The 18,142-nt window shown below is 53.7% G+C and overlaps 1 protein-coding gene across 3 annotated transcripts in view; it reads left to right on the forward strand.

Moving 5' to 3' along the window:
* Positions 1-3,272: 3,272 nt before the first annotated feature.
* CAMKK1 (calcium/calmodulin dependent protein kinase kinase 1) overlaps positions 3,273-18,142 on the forward strand; it is a 96,101-nt gene continuing 81,231 nt past the window's right edge. Inside the window, exons 1-3 of one of the 3 annotated variants that reach the window (XM_040532107.1) lie at positions 3,319-3,384; positions 4,371-4,414; positions 4,940-5,027. The gene's annotated coding sequence lies outside the window, so the exon portion shown is untranslated. Of the gene's footprint in view, positions 3,385-3,414; positions 3,655-4,370; positions 4,415-4,939; positions 5,028-18,142 lie in introns of those variants that run through there. The other 2 variants (XM_040532106.1, XM_040532104.1) reach the window with 2 other exon arrangements.

Raw genomic sequence — 18,142 nt, forward strand, 5'->3', positions numbered from 1 at the left:
CCCTCTCGTGTCTGCAGCTCAAGGACAGGTTAACCACCCCTCCGGGCCCTGCACCCAGAAAACACATGGGAAATACTAAATGCCAACCATCCACACCCAGCCACTATTGAACAAAAATACCAAAGTCTTATTTTAACATTGTTACAGCCATTCTGGCCTAAGCATCAGATAAACATTATTCGGGACTCTTTTTGCACTGGTCATTGGTGCTTTGCAGTGCAATCACTTGTGTCTTATGAAAAGGGAAACTGAGGCACGTGGGTTTTGTTTTCTGGGAGAAATAGCAGCTTGGGACTGAGGTTTGTTAACCAGGTTACTGCATTAGGTCAAGTGCTGGCAGTCTTTGCCAGAGGCAATAGTTTCAACCCCTGCTGTTGGTGCTAAAACTGTTTCAGACAACCCTGGTGATTTAAGCTGACTGATGTTGAAGGAGACAGGTCTTATGGGGACAATCCTCATCACTTCCCAAACATCATCATCCAGACATCTCAAAGCCAGAAGTGAAGCAACCCAAATGACCTCTGAAACCCCTGAAAACACTTCTTGGCACTGCTTATAACGGGAAGAGCTGGAGGCTGAAAGTTTCATTGCTCAAGAAAAGCAGAGATCAGTCTTTGCCTGGGGCACAGGGGCTGCACTGTGTGGGGATTTCAGGCTCCAGGACTCAACAGGGCCCTGGCCAGGCGCCTCGTGGAGCTTTGTCTCATCAGAGCAGGATGCCAGGGATGTAACCCAGCTGCATGACTGAGCATGCACGGGACCCTGCAAGGCCTTACGAGAGGTGGATGTCATCGCTGTATGGGCCTTTTTCGTGCTTCTAGGTGATTTGGAACAAGAATTAATGGTGAATAGCAAAGAAAGTGCCAGGATTTGGATGTGAAGCCTGCCTTCATTCCTACCCTGACCCTGGGACCTAGCTGGCATCTCAGCAAGGCCCTGCAGGCTGCTGCACCCCCTTACAGCGGGTCTGTGCTGCCCCACCTTCTGCTCAAGACCACCACAGAAGCAGTCAGGGCCTCTGGTTTTACCCAAAATGAGGCTCCGCTGCCCCATGCAGAGAGCAAGCATGGCCTGGGAGGGCAGTGCAAAATGCTGGAAGCCTTTTGTGCCAGGCTTTGCTGTTGAAAGCAGGTCCTAGACTTGTCTCGCTTCCTTATTTCTGTCAGAAGGGCCTTCTGCACGGAAAAGGAAAAGAAAATGTATTTCCAGATGCTGGTGATCTATCTGAGGGTGGAGAAACTGTCCCAACTGCTTTCCTTCAGAAACCATGCCCTCTCTGCATCGTTTATATTTTTGTTTCTGTTTCCCTGTTGTGTTTGCTGTAGGAAGGAATTGTGTACCTGAAGTGCAAGACCGGACCCAATAATATTTAAAGACACGAAACCACAGAAACACCGGCAGAGCTATAAATAAAATACCTTGAAAGGGACTAACCGTCAAATTGCCAATAGTGAAAACTAGCAAAATGGAAAAGATATTTTTGGTCACTCTAAAATGTCAGCCCTACCACCCTTCCTCTTGTTCACATCACACTGCTGTTCACCAGATCCCAAAGCTCTTCTCTGCCCCAGTGTTTCTGGCTCATGGGGGATCAGCTCCACTGGGTTTTCTCCCTGATGATCCCTTCTAGGTTTCTAACACAGGGATCTTCTAGCTGAATGTAAGAATTCTCTAATAATCAAGCTTACAGTCATGCATGCACTCAACTTCTAGCTTGCTGGTTAAAGAGAAAACAGCCTGGTTTTGTTTGATTGTTTTTTCAAAATAAATAAGAGGGCAGAGAAAGTTGTGGTCATATAATGGGATCCATTAAAATTGCCAACAAGCCAATTTAAAGATTAATAGTAGGCAAATAATCTCTCAGATGTTTCAAGAGAAAATCAAAACATTTCAGTTCAAAATATTTTGACTGCATATTGGCAGATCTGACAAATATTTTAGGTAGTAGTGAAAGGGCATTAACCCCAGATAAGCATATTCATCCGTATAGTGCTGCTCAGCTGCTTGTGGTCTACCAAGGTGACAAAGCACATTTCTACAGAAAATGCAAGACTTTGATGCATACAGTAAATTCTGACTAAAAGACATGTATCCACAGAATGAGTAAGGGAAAAAGTTCATGGTCTTTGCACAACTTGCAGAGAACTTTGGTGTTTTAGTGATTTTGTGCCTTAATTACATGTTGATACTTCTCTAAACACTGTGAAGACAACCTGACCAAGGTCTTTTTGGAACGGGAAACAAAAAGTTTATAGTAAACTACAAGCTGTATTATTAACATGCTGAGTTATTTTGCAATATGAAACATGTGTTAATAAATTAATTCATGTCCAAAGCAGAGGGTTATTTGAAACCCACTGGAAGTAAGTGCAGGACTTTTTCCATCCGCTTGTCACAGCAGGAAGGAACAGCAGTGTGCCACAGGTTGAGTCAGGGTGAGGATTTAATCCAACTCTTCCTCTCAGGCTGAAGCCAAGATCTCCTGGTAGGGATACTGGCTGCGAGTGGGGTCACAGCAGAGCCCAGCCACGAGTCACTAGGCACAAGATTGGCATCCTCACCAGTCCTGCAAGAAATGCACCTCGTGGCTGGCTGCGGGGCTGCAGTGGGAACCCCTCGACCCAGGCGCCCAGGGCCAAGTAGGTAAGAGAGAGCTGGAAGGGGATGGAAATAGAGCCAAAATGTGAGTCATAAAACCAAGGGCATCTGCTTGCAGGGACTCCTCGAGTGGAATCTGTTGACGTGCAGTGTTTCTCTTCATCACCATAAAACTTCAGAAAATGTATATGTGGTCAGGGCTGGCTGTTAGTGGTCTGGAGCCTGGGCGAGGGGACATCTGGCCGTAGTGGGATGAGGGGGAGCAGCATCCCTGTAGCAGCACCCTGGGGTCTGTTGTCCATAGATTTGTGCCCAGTGCTCCCCACCAATAAGCACACAGAGTCAGAATCTACACGAAGACCTTTTAATTAACTACTTAATTACACAGCTCTGCCCCCTCACAGTCCGTCCCTCAGCCCGGAGCAAGAACACCCCCAGATCATGGGGACCCTGCGCTCCCTGTCAGGCTTCCCCTGGTTAAAAACCCCCCAGGTGCTCTCACACCCCACCCCAGGTGTGCTTCTGGTCCTACACCACACGTCCAAAAAAAAAAAAAGGAGGGGGGGCAAAAAACGAGTGTTTTTGCCTCAAAACCCCCGCCGCGCGGGGGACCGAGGGGCGGGCGGCGGCCCCGTCTCGCCTCACCTCAGGGCGCCGCCAACGGCCGGCGGGAGGCGCGGCCGCCGCCAGCCAATGGGAGCGGGCGCGCGGGCGGCTCTGTACCGGCGGGGGGCTGCGGCGGGTTGCGCCCGGCAGCTGCGGGCGGCGCCGGGCTGCGGCGGGCAGGTGAGCGCGCGCGCGTGAGGCGGGCGGGAAGGGCGGGCACGCGCCCGGCGCCGCTCCGGTCCTGTCAGGCGGGGCTGAGGGGCCCCGCGTGAGGGGAAGGGGCTGCTGTCGCCGCCGCTTCAGGCTGCCCCGGCCGCTTCCCCTCGGCCCCAGCCGCAGCCCCTCGGGGTTTTCTTCCCTCCCCAGAGGCCTGAGGCAAGAGGGGAGCCGCGGGTCTCCTCAGCGGGCGGCTGTGGAGGGCGGCGGGGGACTCTGAGGGGGGCTCCTGAGGTAAAGCGGGGGAGTGACAGCCCTCAGTCCGGCCCCGGGGGGCTCGGAGCCGGGCTCTGGGGGCAGCCGGCCCCGGCTCTGTGTGCCCTGGGTGAGGTGCTCCGTGAAGCGCCCTGCGGTGCGGCTGGAGCCGGCCGGGGAGGCCCGGGGGAGCGGGGACTCGCCCCGCTGCTTGCAGCAGGCTCCGTGGCTCCGAGTTGAGCCCGCATCGCTGCTTCCCCTGAGGCGCTCGGTAACTGCTTCCCTGCGAGGCAGCCCCGGCAACTTCGGTTTGGGCTGGCGTTTGACGTGGGGTGGCTTGGAAGCACATTGAAGCAGCAAAAGGCAAGCGCAGAGCCCTTGTCTGCTGTTGTCTCTTCTGCTTGAAGAGCAAAGCCCAAGGCAGGGAGCTGGGGCCGTGCTCCGACGTGGCCCCGTGCATGGAGCAGCAGGACAAACCCCCGTGCATGGCGAGGGTTTGTTTTCCCCGCGTGCTTCCTTGGCTCCTGCCTGGAGAAGGCCAGGTCTTAGCAACCGGGAGCCTGAGCGCCGGCCTCTCCTCGTCCCGGTGAGGAGCTGGAGCATGGCGCTGCTCGGTGCGGGCTGGGCTTTCGGTCACACTTAGTGCTGAGCTGCTGGGTCCCGGTGGTCATCAGTTTTGAGACAAGCTGTGTTCACTGTCTCGGAGTGCTTCTGTTCTGGAGCTGTCTCCAGCTATTTCTTCTCCTTGCTTTCAGGACGTGTCTCACTGACGAGCTGGTGTGCTTAGTGCTGGGCACAGGTACGCGTGCATATCTTGCAGAACAGCTCCTGGCCCAGCAGAGGGTGGGCAGAGCTGCTCCCCAGGCTCGCCCAGCCCTTCTGGGACACACGTCAGGGCAGATGTGTCTGCCTGTCCCAGCATTGCCCCAGAGGATGATGAGGTGCTCCCACTGCTTCACAAAACTTGTTTGTGCCTTACTTCTGGTGTGGGTTTCAGAGCCAGTGCCTTCCTAACTTAGGTGTTCATTAAGCTGTAAATGTCTTGGCCTGTCACAATGTTCTTGCGCTAACCAGCTTTCAAAGCCCAATTTTACTTTGCTGGGAAGGGCTTAGGGGATTTCTCTTCCCCAGGGGCTGTTGTGGGAGAGCTACAGTGGGAATCTCAGCCTGCAGTGCAGGGCTTGGCTGGGGGCTTCCTACTCCCACAGAAGCTGTCTTTTTATTTTATTCCTCTAAGCTAATAAAATATTATCAAGCTCCTGTATCTCTGAATGAAATGCTTCTGCAGAGATCAAAGGATGAGTCTCAGGTTGTTTTTCTTTAGGTCTGGATGAGAGAACGGCAGAGGAGGGGTCCCTGCGAGGCTGCGTGCCACCCTGCAGCAAGTACAGTCTGCAGCAGCTGCCAGCTCGGTGAGTGCAAGCATATTGAATTCTGCCTGTGTGTACACAAACCTCAAGCAAACACCCTCTTTCCTCTAAGAGGAAGAACATCTGTGATATGCTGGGGGGTGGGGGGTCCTCGAGAGGTTTCATTTGTCTTGAGAAAGTTGTGGGACGTGTGTCTTTATCAATAAGCATTGTACACCAGATGCAAAAACAATTCTTGTCCTCAGCATGCCAGCGGTAGCAGTGCAGGCATTGCCTGTCTGTGCACGGTCTGACACTCTTCAACTTCTCTGCATAATGGGATGGGAGGCTCTGGGTGGGGAGCAGCTTGTGTCTGTTTAGGTTTTTTGTTTGTTTTGCTGTGGCATCAGCTGATGGAGCTGGGCAGGGAGCAGTGGGGTAGTACTGCAGGCCCGAGGAGGTCTGACTGCAGTGCTGGCCTGGGCATCAGATGAAGAGTTTTCAGCTTGTATCCCCTTCACAGCACACCATCGCAGCCCTGTGATGGATGCTGATGGAGATCCTTTCTCTCCTCTAGCATCTGTGTGGGTGGTGATCTCCCTTGCAGTTTGAGAGCTGCTGCTAGCCCCAGCATAACTCTGGTCCTGCTGCAGCAGAGGAGGTACTGAAAAGGGCAGCAGAGCAGCGGTGGTTGCTGGAGGAAGAAGTTGGAGCAGCAGTCACCGCAAGAGCTTGTGTGGTTTAGGCGCTGGCTGGGTTTGAAGAGGTGGCACTGTGCTGCTGAGCATGCCCCTGTGCTTCAGCTGAGTCTGCTCGCCGGAGTGCTGCCTGTCGGTGTGTGTGTCCTGAGGTTACCAAACATCGTGTTAATCCAGGTGTGTGTGCCAGCCTCTCGAACTGTGGAAGGAACGCTCCTGTCTGACGGCCGGATCTTCTGTGGGGTATCAGTACTGACCTTAGGAGAGCCTTTGCAGACTCACCGCTACCTGGAGCAGGGGAAGGAAGAACTTCTTTTGTAAGAGGCTTCAGGAAAAGCTGCTACAAAGGTTGGGGGAGCTGAATGGTTCCTTGGGGGGCCATTAGCAGGGTGCGTGGGGTCTCCAGAGTGTGTCTCTGAGAGGATAAATCTGGTGCAAACCAGGGCATCCTGAGCTAGTGGAAGGAAAGGGACGTGTTGGCGGGGAGCTCGGTGTGAGGATAGTGCCTGTGCTGGAGGTGTGCAAGGCAGTTTGCTTGGTAACATCTGAAATCGATGCGTGCAATTAGTCTGCCCTGGGAAGGTGCCTGGAGAGAGCCCCTGCCCTGAAGTGCAGGTAGCTGTTGGGTGGGTGAAGTGTGGATGGGTCTGTTCAGCAGCTGGAAGCCCCAATGATGCGGGGGGGGCAGGCTCTGATGTGTCAGGGGGCACGTCCCCGCTGTGCATGCAGACGGAGCCAAGCAGGGTGAGCAGGCAAGCGGCGGGAGGGCAGAGGGTTTGCTTGAGGCCAGCAGCAGAGGCCGGCTTTGGGCAGCACCAGGCTGTTGTAGCAGCTTTCCTGACACCTGCGAGGGAAGATGAGCAAATGCTGCTTCTGGGTGGTTTTTGGTGCCCTTTAGCTTGTGGGCTGTGTGACTCGTGGCCCGCCCTCTGGCAGGTGCTGGCTGCTGCCACCCAGCCCTACCAGTGCTGCCCAAGTCTGGCAGCGGAGTCCGACCCTTTGCTGAGGGGCCGTGAGGAGGCAACTTAACCAGTCAGACACAGGCCAAAAGCAAGGCTTGGGTTGGCGGTGTAAAAGTGGAGTATAAATCCAGTATGAGGCAAAATGTTCTTGGCTTGTGCCTTAACAGATAGGAAAGCAGATGTATCTTGGGAAAAGTAACAGTAGCCCTCACCCAAATCCTTCCACTTACCCTTTTTTCCTCGTGGCTTCAAATTCCTCTTCTCTGGTTTCCAGTCCCTTTTTTGGTGCAGGATGTCACTTGCTTCTCAAAGCAAGTTGGCCCAACGTGCAGGGAGGTGACCATCAGCAAACTGCAGTTAAACAAGTGGAGTATCCGGCTGTAAACGTGGTGAGGATGAGGAGAGCATGCAGAAGCAGTTGCTGACATAACTCAGTCCTTGTGGCAGACCTGAAGCCTAGCACCGATGCTCAGCAGCTAAAGCGTCAAAGCACTGGCTGCGGTGGATAAATGAATGGTACCAAATAGTCACGTAGTCAAGCGTGCTGCTTTAATTAAGACTGGTTAAGCTTAGCATGTCTGGAGAAAACTGTCTGAAGTGCTCAAAAGAAAATCCTGATAAATTGGGATAGGATAATAGTGGAAAGAAACTGCGGTGACTTCAGAGCTGCGTGGGAGGGCGGTTTGTGGTGCTTGGTGCGGTGTTAGTAGGCATGCAGGCGTGTTCCAGCACCCAGAGCTCAGATGTTCCCAGACTTGTGTCGTTAGACACGGGTGGTGGCTTTAAGGGTTGAGTCTTTTTGGTCACAGAGAAACAGTGAGGGACACTTGCACCAGAGCAGGTTCCTTTGGAAGCATTGCAGAAGGGTCAAGAAACGGAGCCGTGCAGGATCTGGGCAGCGGTGGCTGCCCTGTGCCACCAAGCACAGTGTGACTCATCCCTGGAGCTGCCCTTCCTGCACGTGGGGGCCCTGGTGCTGGGCTGGGGGAGAAGTCACCAGGTGACAGGCACAGGGCGGAGGAGATGAAACCAGAGGTGTGGGAAAGCAGGAGAACCCCGCGGGCTGCTAGGGAAGGCTTCTGCCTTGCTTCCAGGGCTGCTATGAATTAACAGGGGTAACTTCTTTTTTTCCAGAATTAAACTTCAGGCTATCAAAAAATCCATCTGAAAATCTGACAGACTTTCCTATTTTCCTAGTTTTCAGCTACTGAGGTGGTGTTTTCCAGTCTGTTTTTTTCCTGTACCCTATGAAAATACAGTCATCTTCCAGTGCTTACCATTAATGACAGGGTGCAACCAAGCACTTCATAACTTGCATCCGTAACTTGCTTAGGGGTTTGCGTACTGGACTTGGTGGTTGCATTTCTTAGTGGGTCAAGACAAGAAACATTCTTCTGTTCCATTACAGTCTTCAGTTTTATTTTTAGCATAAGTGATATGGGCAGAAACAGATGGAGAAGTATAAATATTTGTCATAAGTGTCAAGTACACGACACTGGAGGATGATTTCGGTGCTTCCATGTGCTCGTGTCCCTGGATGGGGAAGTTCTCCTGAAAGGTCACAACCTTCTGAGGACGCAGCCTGAGAGGGAGGGCTGTCCCGTGGCAGCTGGGAGCTTCGCATCCCAGAAACCTGCTGGTTCAGGGAGTGGACCTGGCTGAAAATAAATCCCTATATTTTATTTCTTGATGGAAGCCACCTCGTGAGCTGAGTCATGCCTTGTGATAAAGGTGTGGTTGGTTGAGGGCTTGTTTCTGTTGGGTGGCTGCCCTGGGCAGGCATTATTTTAGGGTGAGTACCTCTGAGAGAGCTGTGTGTCTTTTTTTTTTTTTTTTTTTTTGCCAGAAGCCACGTGGGATTAATTTAGCCTGTTTGTCTCTGGGGTAGTTTCAGTGTTTTCTGCAGGCTGGTGGCTGTGTACAGGGAAGGCTCTGAAGTGTTGTGATTAATTATTCAGCATTGTTTGGAGTTTATGGTGAAGTTGTTAGCTAGTTAACAGTGACTGCTCTATTTATTCTGGTGTGAGTATAAACAGTGAGCGTGATGTGCCGCTCTGCTGGGGCAGCGCTTGAATAGATGCCTTTTGGAGATGGAGGCATCCTTCCCCTCCTTCCTGTTCCCAAGCTGTGCTCTCAGCAGAGCAGCTTCCAAGCGGGGACGCCCAGAAACCTAGCCCTCTGTTCTGCTGATCCTAGAGCTCAGTGGCAACAGTGTGCCAGTCTCGCTGCCTCACTCCTTCTGCAATCGCCTCTCCCTGGCAGCCTCCACTTGCTCTCACCGCTGTAAGCCAGGAGGATCCCGTCCCGTCCTTTTCGGCTGGCAGCAGAGCCTGGGTTCTCAGCAGGAGCCCTCGCTGCAGAGCGGGGAGGGGTAGAAAAGTCTTCCAGCGGTGGGAAGCACAGAGCTGTGTGCTGAGGCGGGAGGACAAGGACACCTCCCTGAGCCCCCTGGTTCCTATGCACTATTCCGTGCATGTTTCTGGGGTTGGCTGGCTGTTTTTTTCAGCCGAGTGACTCCATAACTGTTTGACAACGTGCTAATGGCATGTTTTGGAGGACTGTTTGGTCTGTCTTAAACTGTACGCGGCAAGACTCCTGGCTCGGCACAGCTGTGCAGATAACATTCTCTTCAACTTCAGAGGGAAAAAATTCTTGCCTCTGGTGCTCTTGCTTTACGCTGATTTCTGCTGCGGCTGTTGAGCTCTACGTGTGCTAAAGAAAAGCAAGGCCTGCAGATCCACAAAGCTCTGAACTGGAGAGGGCTGGTCTGGTTTGTAGGATATTAAATTAACACAGAAGACTGAATCGGTTTCTCTTTGCTGCAGATTTCCTTGGTAACACGAAGCCCCAGCTCAGAGAGAGACCCGAACACCGAGTACATAGCAAGGGTGTTAAACGGGGCGGGCATGAGGGGCTCAGCTGGGGTGGGAGTGAGGAATAAAGATGTGCTGTGGAAGCCCAGGCTGAATAACACCTTCTGAGGATGTGTTAGCGTTGGATTCACAACTGCTGGTGGCTGTGGTGCCCATCAGTCACACCGAGGAGTTTCAGATCGTGCCCTGGGCTTCAGTCCCTGCACCTGCAGCTTGGTGCTGTATTGGGGCAGTGCTCGGCAGTCAGCTGCTGCTCTTCTGGTGGTGGCTGCTGTTTTGTGGTGACACCTGTGGTGCAGAGCTCATTCACAACTTTACCTTGCAGTCTTGTGAGTGCAGCAAAAGGATCAGTAACCCTGCAGTTTGGCTTGGCTTTGCCCTGCTTTTTCGTGGCCTATTTACCAACTCAGACTGAGCCCTCCTAGTCATGGTAAGGAAAGGCTTTACCACGGGTGTCCCCTTCCCTCTCCCACCTCTAGGTAGTGGCTGAGTTTCTGTTCTAAAGAACAGAAGTAAGCCTTAAAAACGCGAAAGAGCTGGTGATGACAGGTTTTTCACCTGCTTTTATGCAGGTAGCTTGGGCACTGCCTGCTGAAGCCCCCAGTTGCAGGTTGTCACAGCTGCAGTAGATAAAGCAGAGGAATTGGGCAGCAGCAGGGAAAAATGTGCCAGTGTATCTTTGCAGAGCGCTGTGTGCGTGTATGCTCACCTGAGGCTGGCTCTAATTACCAGCCCCGTGCTGTTCTGCTGCTGCGTCCAGCTCTGTTAACCTGCTCCAAACTAGCTCCTGCCTTTGTGCTTCCTCACCATAGCAGTGGCAACACGCGGGCATCACCAGAGCTCCTCCTGGGCTAGCTACAGCTGGTGGTCTTAGTCTGGCCTGCTGCTTTGATGAGCGCTCTCAGAAATCGGGGTGCTCAAAGGGACCCCTGCCAGAAGACACAGACACAGACACAGATTTCTAGGTTGGAAGAGACCTCAAGATCATCGAGTCCAACCTCCGACCTAACACTAAGTACTCCACTAAACCATATCGCTAAGCTCTACATCTAAACGTCTTTTAAAGACCTCCAGGGATGGTGACTCCACCACCTCCCTGGGCAGCCCGTTCCAATGCTTAATAACCCTTTCGGTAAAGAAGTACTTCCTAACATCCGACCTAAAACTCCCCTGGCGCAACTTTCGCCCATTCCCCCTCGTCCTGTCACCAGGCACGTGGGAGAACAGACCAACCCCACCCCCACCTCTCTACAGCCTCCTTTAAGGTACCTGTAGAGAGCGATAAGGTCGCCCCTGAGCCTCCTCTTCTCCAGGCTGAACAAGCCCAGCTCCCTCAGCCGCTCCTCGTAAGACTTGTTCTCCAGACCCCTCACCAGCTTGGTCGCCCTTCTCTGGACTCGCTCGAGCACGTCCATGTCCTTCCTGTAGCGAGTGGCCCAAAGCTGAACACAGTACTCAAGGTGCGGCCTCACCAGAGCCGAGTACAGGGGGACAATCACTTCCCTAGACCTGCTGGCCACACTGCTTCTTATACAGGCCAGGATGCTGTTGGCCTTCTTGGCCACCTGAGCACACGGCTGGCTCATATTCAGCCGACTATCAAGCAATACTCCCAGGTCCTTCTCGGCCAGGCAGCTTTCCAGCCACTCATCTCCCAGCCTGTAGCTCTGCTTGGGGTTGTTGCGCCCCAGGTGCAGGACCCAGCACTTGGCCTTGTTGAACTTCATACAGTTGACCTCAGCCCATCGCTCCAGCCTATCCAGATCCTCCTGCAGAGCCTTCCTGCCCTCGAGCAGATCGACACACGCACTTAGCTTGGTGTCATCTGCAAACTTACTGAGGGTGCACTGGACGCCCTCATCCAGATCATCGATAAAGATATTAAAGAGGACCGGCCCCAGTACCGAGCCCTGGGGGACACCACTAGTGACCAGCCTCCAACCAGATTTGACTCCATTCACCACAACTCTCTGGGCCCGGCTATCCAGCCAGTTTCTAACCCAGCGAAGCGTACGCCAGTCCAAGCCCCACGCAGCCAGTTTCTTGAGGAGAATGTTGTGGGGAACAAGGAGAATGTTGTGGGGAATGGACACAAGAGGTGAAGAGGACCTGTAGCTGCTGCTTCGTGCTGGGTGTCTGCCACCAAGCCCTCCCTACCCCTTGCACCACCCTAGCACACAGGGCCTTGTCTTTTTGTGGGCAGGGAGCTGGAAGTTGTGTGAGCTGCCTCCTTGTTAGGAGCCTGGGATGGACGTTGTCTGCGGGTGAATCAGGGCTCCACGAGGGAAGGAGGCTTCCTTGTTGCAGCGTGTGAAAAGCGATGGACGTAACACAAAAGGAGATGGATTTGCCCCTACAGGGCGTCAAGTACTGCCCTGGAAAAGCGTGTTCTGCTGCTTCAGAGCTTCTCTCCCTGTCTCCTGTGAATGGCTGCAGACTGGTGTGGAAGAACTGGGGGGAAAGGAGTAAGAACTGGCTTTGGATAGTGGTAATACGGAAGGCACAGCTGTGTGCCAAAGGGATCAAGCGAGCTGAAAATGCAGCAGGTCCTTGACGCAGCGTTCCTGTGACCAAAGACAGACGCTTACAGTTCCCATGCCTATGGACAGGCGTGTGTGGCTGGACAAGTCAGGTCTCTGTGCTGCACTCCCTCACCTGGCTCTGCTCCTGCTGCCTGGGCAGTGCTGTTCTGTGGCGGTGTCTGTGCTGGAGCAGAGGGTGGGGGTCCTCTTGTGCTGTGTGCCTACAGCGGTACGAAGACAGAAGGCTCATCTACTGTCCTCTTGCTGTTTTCCTGTGGCTGATGAGATGCTCTGGTGCTGCAGTCAGGAAAGACCCCTTCTACGGCTGTCAGGTAGCTTGGTGACAAAGGTTAACAATACCTGAGGCTCCCAGCTCTGCGAGGCAGAGCATGCAACGGACCTGAGAAGGGTTTTTGCCTTGTAATGTAAGCACCTCAGCCCCAGGCTGGCAGGTGGGGCTGGAGAAATGGGAGGTGTCTGAGTGCAGCTCGTCATGGAGGGCCTTGCTGAATGCAGAGGGACCAGGAACGTGTGCCTCTGCCTGAGGACTGGGTTACGGGGTCACTGCGCATGTAGGGTGAGACTTGGTGGAGCTGTGAGAACAAGGTCCTCTGGCTCGGCTTGTCTCGTGTGTGCAGCATTGGCCGAGGAAAGGCTGGGGAAGCGGGAGCATGTGAGGAGAGGGGGAGGCTTTATGCAAACGTGGGAGGGCTGCAGCTTTCCCTCTGGAAGTGCAGGTCAGCCCAGACCATATAAAGGTGCCGTGTGGGCTTTGCCTGCCTTTGTTCTGTGGTAGTGCTCGTGAACCTCAGTGCTTTCAGCTGGCAAATCAGGCCGCGTCACTACTGTGCACTACACATTAGAGAGATCAGGCATCTCTGCCCGCATGTTTCCGTACTCTAATCAGGCTTCTGCCTTTTCCTTTCTCATGCAGTATTGATGGGAGCAGTGCTTGCAATTTGCCTTGAAGCGATAGTGAAAAGGCATGACTTACTCATAGCGATTGCAGGAGTTCATTCCTTACTGCCAGATGGACTGATTGAAGTCAGGCTGCAGAGTGGAGCTGGCCTTTTTTGTAAGGATCGGAGCCTTCGCTTTGCTGCTTCAAAGGAACGGAAAAGTGGCCATCCAGAACGATAATCGCAGATGGGAAAGGGCAGTACGTGATCACACCTCACCTGGGGGAACTGGTTCTGGTGTAGCACATGCTCCTGGCCACTGAATGAGTGAGTAAAGCCAGTGCTGCTTTCTCCATGCTCTTCAAACACCTGCCTGCTTGCCTTGTGGTTTCTTGTGCTAAGAGCCCTGTGGGGACCAGCGTTGTCTTGGTACAGCATGAGGCAGAGGTGGTAACTGGGCTTGAAATACTCTGGCAATGGAATCAGCCTCCAGATCCGAGTTAATGAACCACAGATGCACTCAGAACACAAGGCCCCGGGGCTGTTTGTTAGCAGTAATGTGTCCGGTTTGTCCCCGGGGCAGCGTGTTGCTGGGCTGCTTGGCTCAGCGCCTGCCCAGCTCCCCGGGAAGCCCCTTCCCTCTGCACCCGGAGGGGGCCTGGCCATTGCAGCTCCCAAGGCTGACGCGGGTCAGAGTGGAAAAGCAGAAATAAGTGGTGTGGCTGCAGTGCCGAGGTGTTTTTGCATTTCTGGTGTGAGCTGGATACTAATACTTGGGTTCACTGAGGTGTGTTGTGGCTTCTGCAAAGTGCCAAGTCCATTAGGATCTAATGGAGGAAAGGCAACCTCTCAGAATCCTTAATATTTGGAGTTCTTTAGCTATGAAGAAGTACTTCCTTGCCTTGAAATGTTCTCTTGCTGTGAAATCCATTCCAGTCTCTAGGACAGCGAGTCTCCTTTCCCTCTCTTCCCATGCCCCAGGTTTTATTAACCTAGAAATGTGCTGACACTTCACCATTAAACTGGTTTCTAGCCCGTTGAGGAGCTCTGCAGTTCCTTTGCGAGCTGTCAGTGCGGCTGCATGCAAGGGGAGAGGATGGCTCAGTTTATCTCCTGGGGTCTGCGTTCTTCCTAGCCGATGGCTTTTTGCAAGTCTCTGACGGCAGAGAGCCGTGTCCATGTGTAGGTGCTCCCCTCTGAAGGAAGGGTGTGGGGAAGAGGCATTGAAGAGAATCGCATCACTGTGCTTTAATGCATTTATTTTGGCAGCGCTGTCTGCCTGCGGAGGAGCCGTCTCAGCAGACAAGGGCACTGCTCAGAGCCTCACCGCAGCGTCTGTCCCACCCTGGGGACCTGGGGGCCGCTCGTTGCCCAGGCAGTCCGTCACTCTCAGCAGGCAGCTCAGGACCCTGGCTGCGCCCTTCCAGCTCCGCTCCCCGGCAGCTCGGCCTTGCTGCGGGGGGCCCGAGGGAAGCCCCCGTGGCCGGCAGGAGCAGGCACCGGGCCTGCGCTGCTCAGGGTCAGCACTCGCCAGCAGCCTGCTTGTATCTCTGCAGGTAGCACCTTGTAAGCAAGGTCATCCCAGCCACAGCTTGCTTACTGATGTTGAAGTGGCATTTCAGCATCGATCTGTCTTCTCCAGAGCCTTCTGAACACTTCCTCGGCCCTGGTATCTCCTGGGCTGAGCCGTGCTGGCAGCTGGGAGCTCCAGTGTCCAGGCGGAGGCACCTACAGTCAGACAGTGCTGAGGCCGAAGGACTCTCTCGATGGCCTCTAGCCTCACAGGGCCTGGTTCTTCCTGCCCTTCCCAATCCTGCCGTCCAGCTAGGCAGCCGTGTGGAGGCTCACCAGGGCCAGAGGACTCCTGAGCAGCCCCTGCATGCAGGCAGGCAGCCAAGGGCTGCCCGAGGCTGCTGAGCAGGTGGAGGTGTGGAGGAGGCTGCCCAGGGGGAATCTGAAGAGACTGAGGGGTTGCCCCAAGGGTCTGTGCTCCTTGGGTCTCTTGTCTTTAGACCTCCCTGAAAAGTGCAACCCCAACACCTCCCGGGCACACGGAGCACCTAGTGCTGAGGGAAGGACCTTCCTCACATAAAAGCCAGATGGACGGAGCTGCTCCTTCCCACACAAAGCAGGCAGCTGTTGGGCTGCACCACCTCCCGCAGATGCCGGGGAGCAGCAGCTGCACCTGCCCTTGGTGCCAGGCAGGGCCTGCATCCGGCTCTGCAGCACATTAAATCACGTGCTCTGATCAGAGTCTCTCTTCTGTCAAGCTGTTTGTTCTAGCTACATTCTTGTCTGCTTAGAAACTTGTCCTTTTTCTAGCCTTTTTCAAGCTCACCTACCAGAGAGAGCATGAGAATTATCAGTATTTAGGCATACAATAATGATACAAGGAAAATAAAATGAAGGGTTTTAATTATATGGTTTTCTTAATTCCTTTGATGTAAAGGCTGGTGGAAGCTAAGTGGATTCAGGGCTAGACTGGCATAGGCATCTGGGGGAAGGGACTGCAAACGAGCCTAGCCAGCCAGGAAATTGCACGTTTAAATATAGTTCTCAGTAGGGTCAGCAAAACACCCGGGGGGTGAGTTAAGAACAAAACTTGTGCCGTAATGGGTTCATTTAGCTGCAGACATCTGAAGGGAAGCAAAAAGGGAGCCTGGGAGCGAGGGAAGCAAAGCGAAGGGTTGGTGTCCCATCTGATGGGCAGCTGTGTGCTGCTGCAGCTCTCTCCCAGGCAGCAGCATCCTTCTCATCCTGCGCTGGCTGCTGCACGGGCTGATGGCAAGAAACTGCTGAAGGGATTTCTGGTTTTGGGGTGGTTTCCCGGGAGGCTGTAAATCCCTAGTTCCCGTACCACAGTAAGGCTGTTGGTGCTGCTGTCAGCCGTGGCACGAAGCACGGCCTGGGTCATCCCGTTCACCTGGTGGTAGGAAGGTGGGAGCAGTGGCTGCCTTGGTTGCCCTACGTGAGGTAGGGGACAGCTTTCCCTGGGAGGCTGCTGCTCTCTTCCCAAATGGGTGAGTGGGACGGTGCTTCCCACCCCCCTGTGGGCACAGACCAGTTTCCGTGCCCTGTTGTGCTGGGGCAGTGACTGGAGTTGGTGACAGGAGCCTGATTCATCCTGGATAAAGGGAATTTGGGGAAGTGAAGCTCGGCGTTTGTCCCTTTGGAAAGCTGCAGCCGTAGGTGTTGTCCTGCTGGGACCTGTGATACTTCCAGCAGAGGGACAAGATCAGTGTCCCCTTGGGCACCTGGGTAAAGCAGGGTGTAAAGCAGGCAGAGCCCAAGGTGTAAGGCGCTTCCTTACACCTGAGTAACCCTTAACTGAAAGCCAGCAGTGCTCTTCAGTTTGACTCAGAGTTTGCCAGGAACGGAGCCTGATCCTGACTCGCTCCCTCTGGAGGGCTGGAGAGCTGTTGGCCTCTCTGGTTAGCTGGAATGAGACTTCACAAAAGCTGCGGACCCACACGGGAGGGAAGCGGTGAGCTGCTCGCCTGGCCTGCAGCCTTTCAGAGCTCTGTTTCTGTGTCGTGCTCCCTGGGTGAGCTGCACGGAGCTGAGTAAGGAGCTGTGTGTGCAGCCAGTGCCTCGAGCCCTTCTGAGTCAGTTGTGGTGTGCGTGGTATTTGGGGACCTCGACGACCTGCTGGAGACCCGTAACTGGGTGACACTCGCCTTGTGACTTAAAAATGGCATGGAAGGAATGCCGTGGGGTCACAGAGATGGTTGAAACCTTGAACTTGGAATACGAATGAAAGGAAGTGCAAAGGAAGGAGCAAAACTCTTTTGAATTTGGGAGTATAATTCGCCTATGAGTGGTCTGTTTGTCATGGGTGCTGCGTATTGTCTGACTCTCCTGAACAATCACACCTTAAAAATGGTGGTCCTGGGTCACTGCATGGGGTTTCTGTGCTGCTGCTCCTTAAAGCTAGCACAGACTTGGTAGGTTTGTTTATGCAGGTGCCAGCTGGGGTTCACTCTCAGGGAGTTCAGCACCCCCTTAAAAGAACCGGCCTTTTAGGGACAATTTCTTAAGCTTTCTTTGAAATGCCTGCCTTGCTGATAAGCTCGTAGAGCTGGCGCGTGCCTGTCAGCGTGTCCTACAGCTCTAAGCACAGTGGGCAGCGAGCTCTGCACTAATTGGTGCTGTTGCCACGCTATTGAGAAGTTGTACTCACTGGCCAAATTTTCAAGTGCCGGTCTAGGCTCTCTGCCTGGATGTCAGGAAGGGGAAACTAATTATAGTGTGAAACCAGGAGAGCAGACCGGCCTAAGGGAAATGTCATTAAGGTTCTCCTCAGGCCCTGGGTCAGCCTGTGTCAAATCACAGCTGTTATCAACCTCTTAATTTCTTCCTCCTTCAATTTAAATTACCACCAAGTGTTTTCTTGGAAGTGTAACCACCTTTTATACCAGGAGAGTGAATTCTGGCTGTTTCCTCTAAATCCAAATTAGAGAGGTGGGGCTGGGATTGCCGAAGCCAGCAGGACAGTTTCTCGCCTTGCCTCTCCTTCTTGCTCTGTAGCACTGTGCAGAGCTCTTGTGTTGGCTTCCTGGGGGCTCTGCACTGGGGTCTGCCGTGGGGCAGTTGGGGTTTATCCTTTCCAACACTGCAGGAGGGGTGGGGGGGATGCCTGAACTTGTGTGTGGCCATCACGTACAGCACATAGTGCTCTCTGTGCAACGTGTGTCACGCCGCAGAGCTCACTTCACTCATTTTTAAGCTGTTAATGGCTGCACCACCCTGTCTCCAGCATCTGCTACTGGCCCCCAATGGAGGTAGATACGTGCCCTGACTCAGTATGGCTTGTCCTGTAAACTCTGTCGTCTCTTCTAGATGCTCATGACCCACACCTCAAGCTTAGTGCTTGTTCAGGAAGCTAGAGCAGCCCTGAGTCCATAACACGTGTGTTTTGTTGTTCTCCCTTGCAGCTCCTTCCTGAGATGGGAGATCTCGGCATCAGCTGGGGCCATGAGGTGGGACTAGAGCCATGTAAATCAGAACTTGCTTTATAAAAGAAAGCATATTCCAGTTTTTAACCTAGTTTCCTTCTGAAACCAGACCCTGTGGGGAAGATGAGCCACGCATATGCTGTGTGTCTGTCGTTCCTGTCTCCCACCCCGCCACACAGCAGCTTCCAGGTCTTTGTTCTCCTGAACTCGAGTGTCTGGCGCTGGTTAAGGCTTCAAAGACGTGTCACAAGCTGCCAGGGAAACGCTTG

Source organism: Cygnus olor, chromosome 20 (assembly GCF_009769625.2).
Source record: "Cygnus olor isolate bCygOlo1 chromosome 20, bCygOlo1.pri.v2, whole genome shotgun sequence".
Classification (NCBI taxonomy): domain Eukaryota; kingdom Metazoa; phylum Chordata; class Aves; order Anseriformes; family Anatidae; genus Cygnus; species Cygnus olor.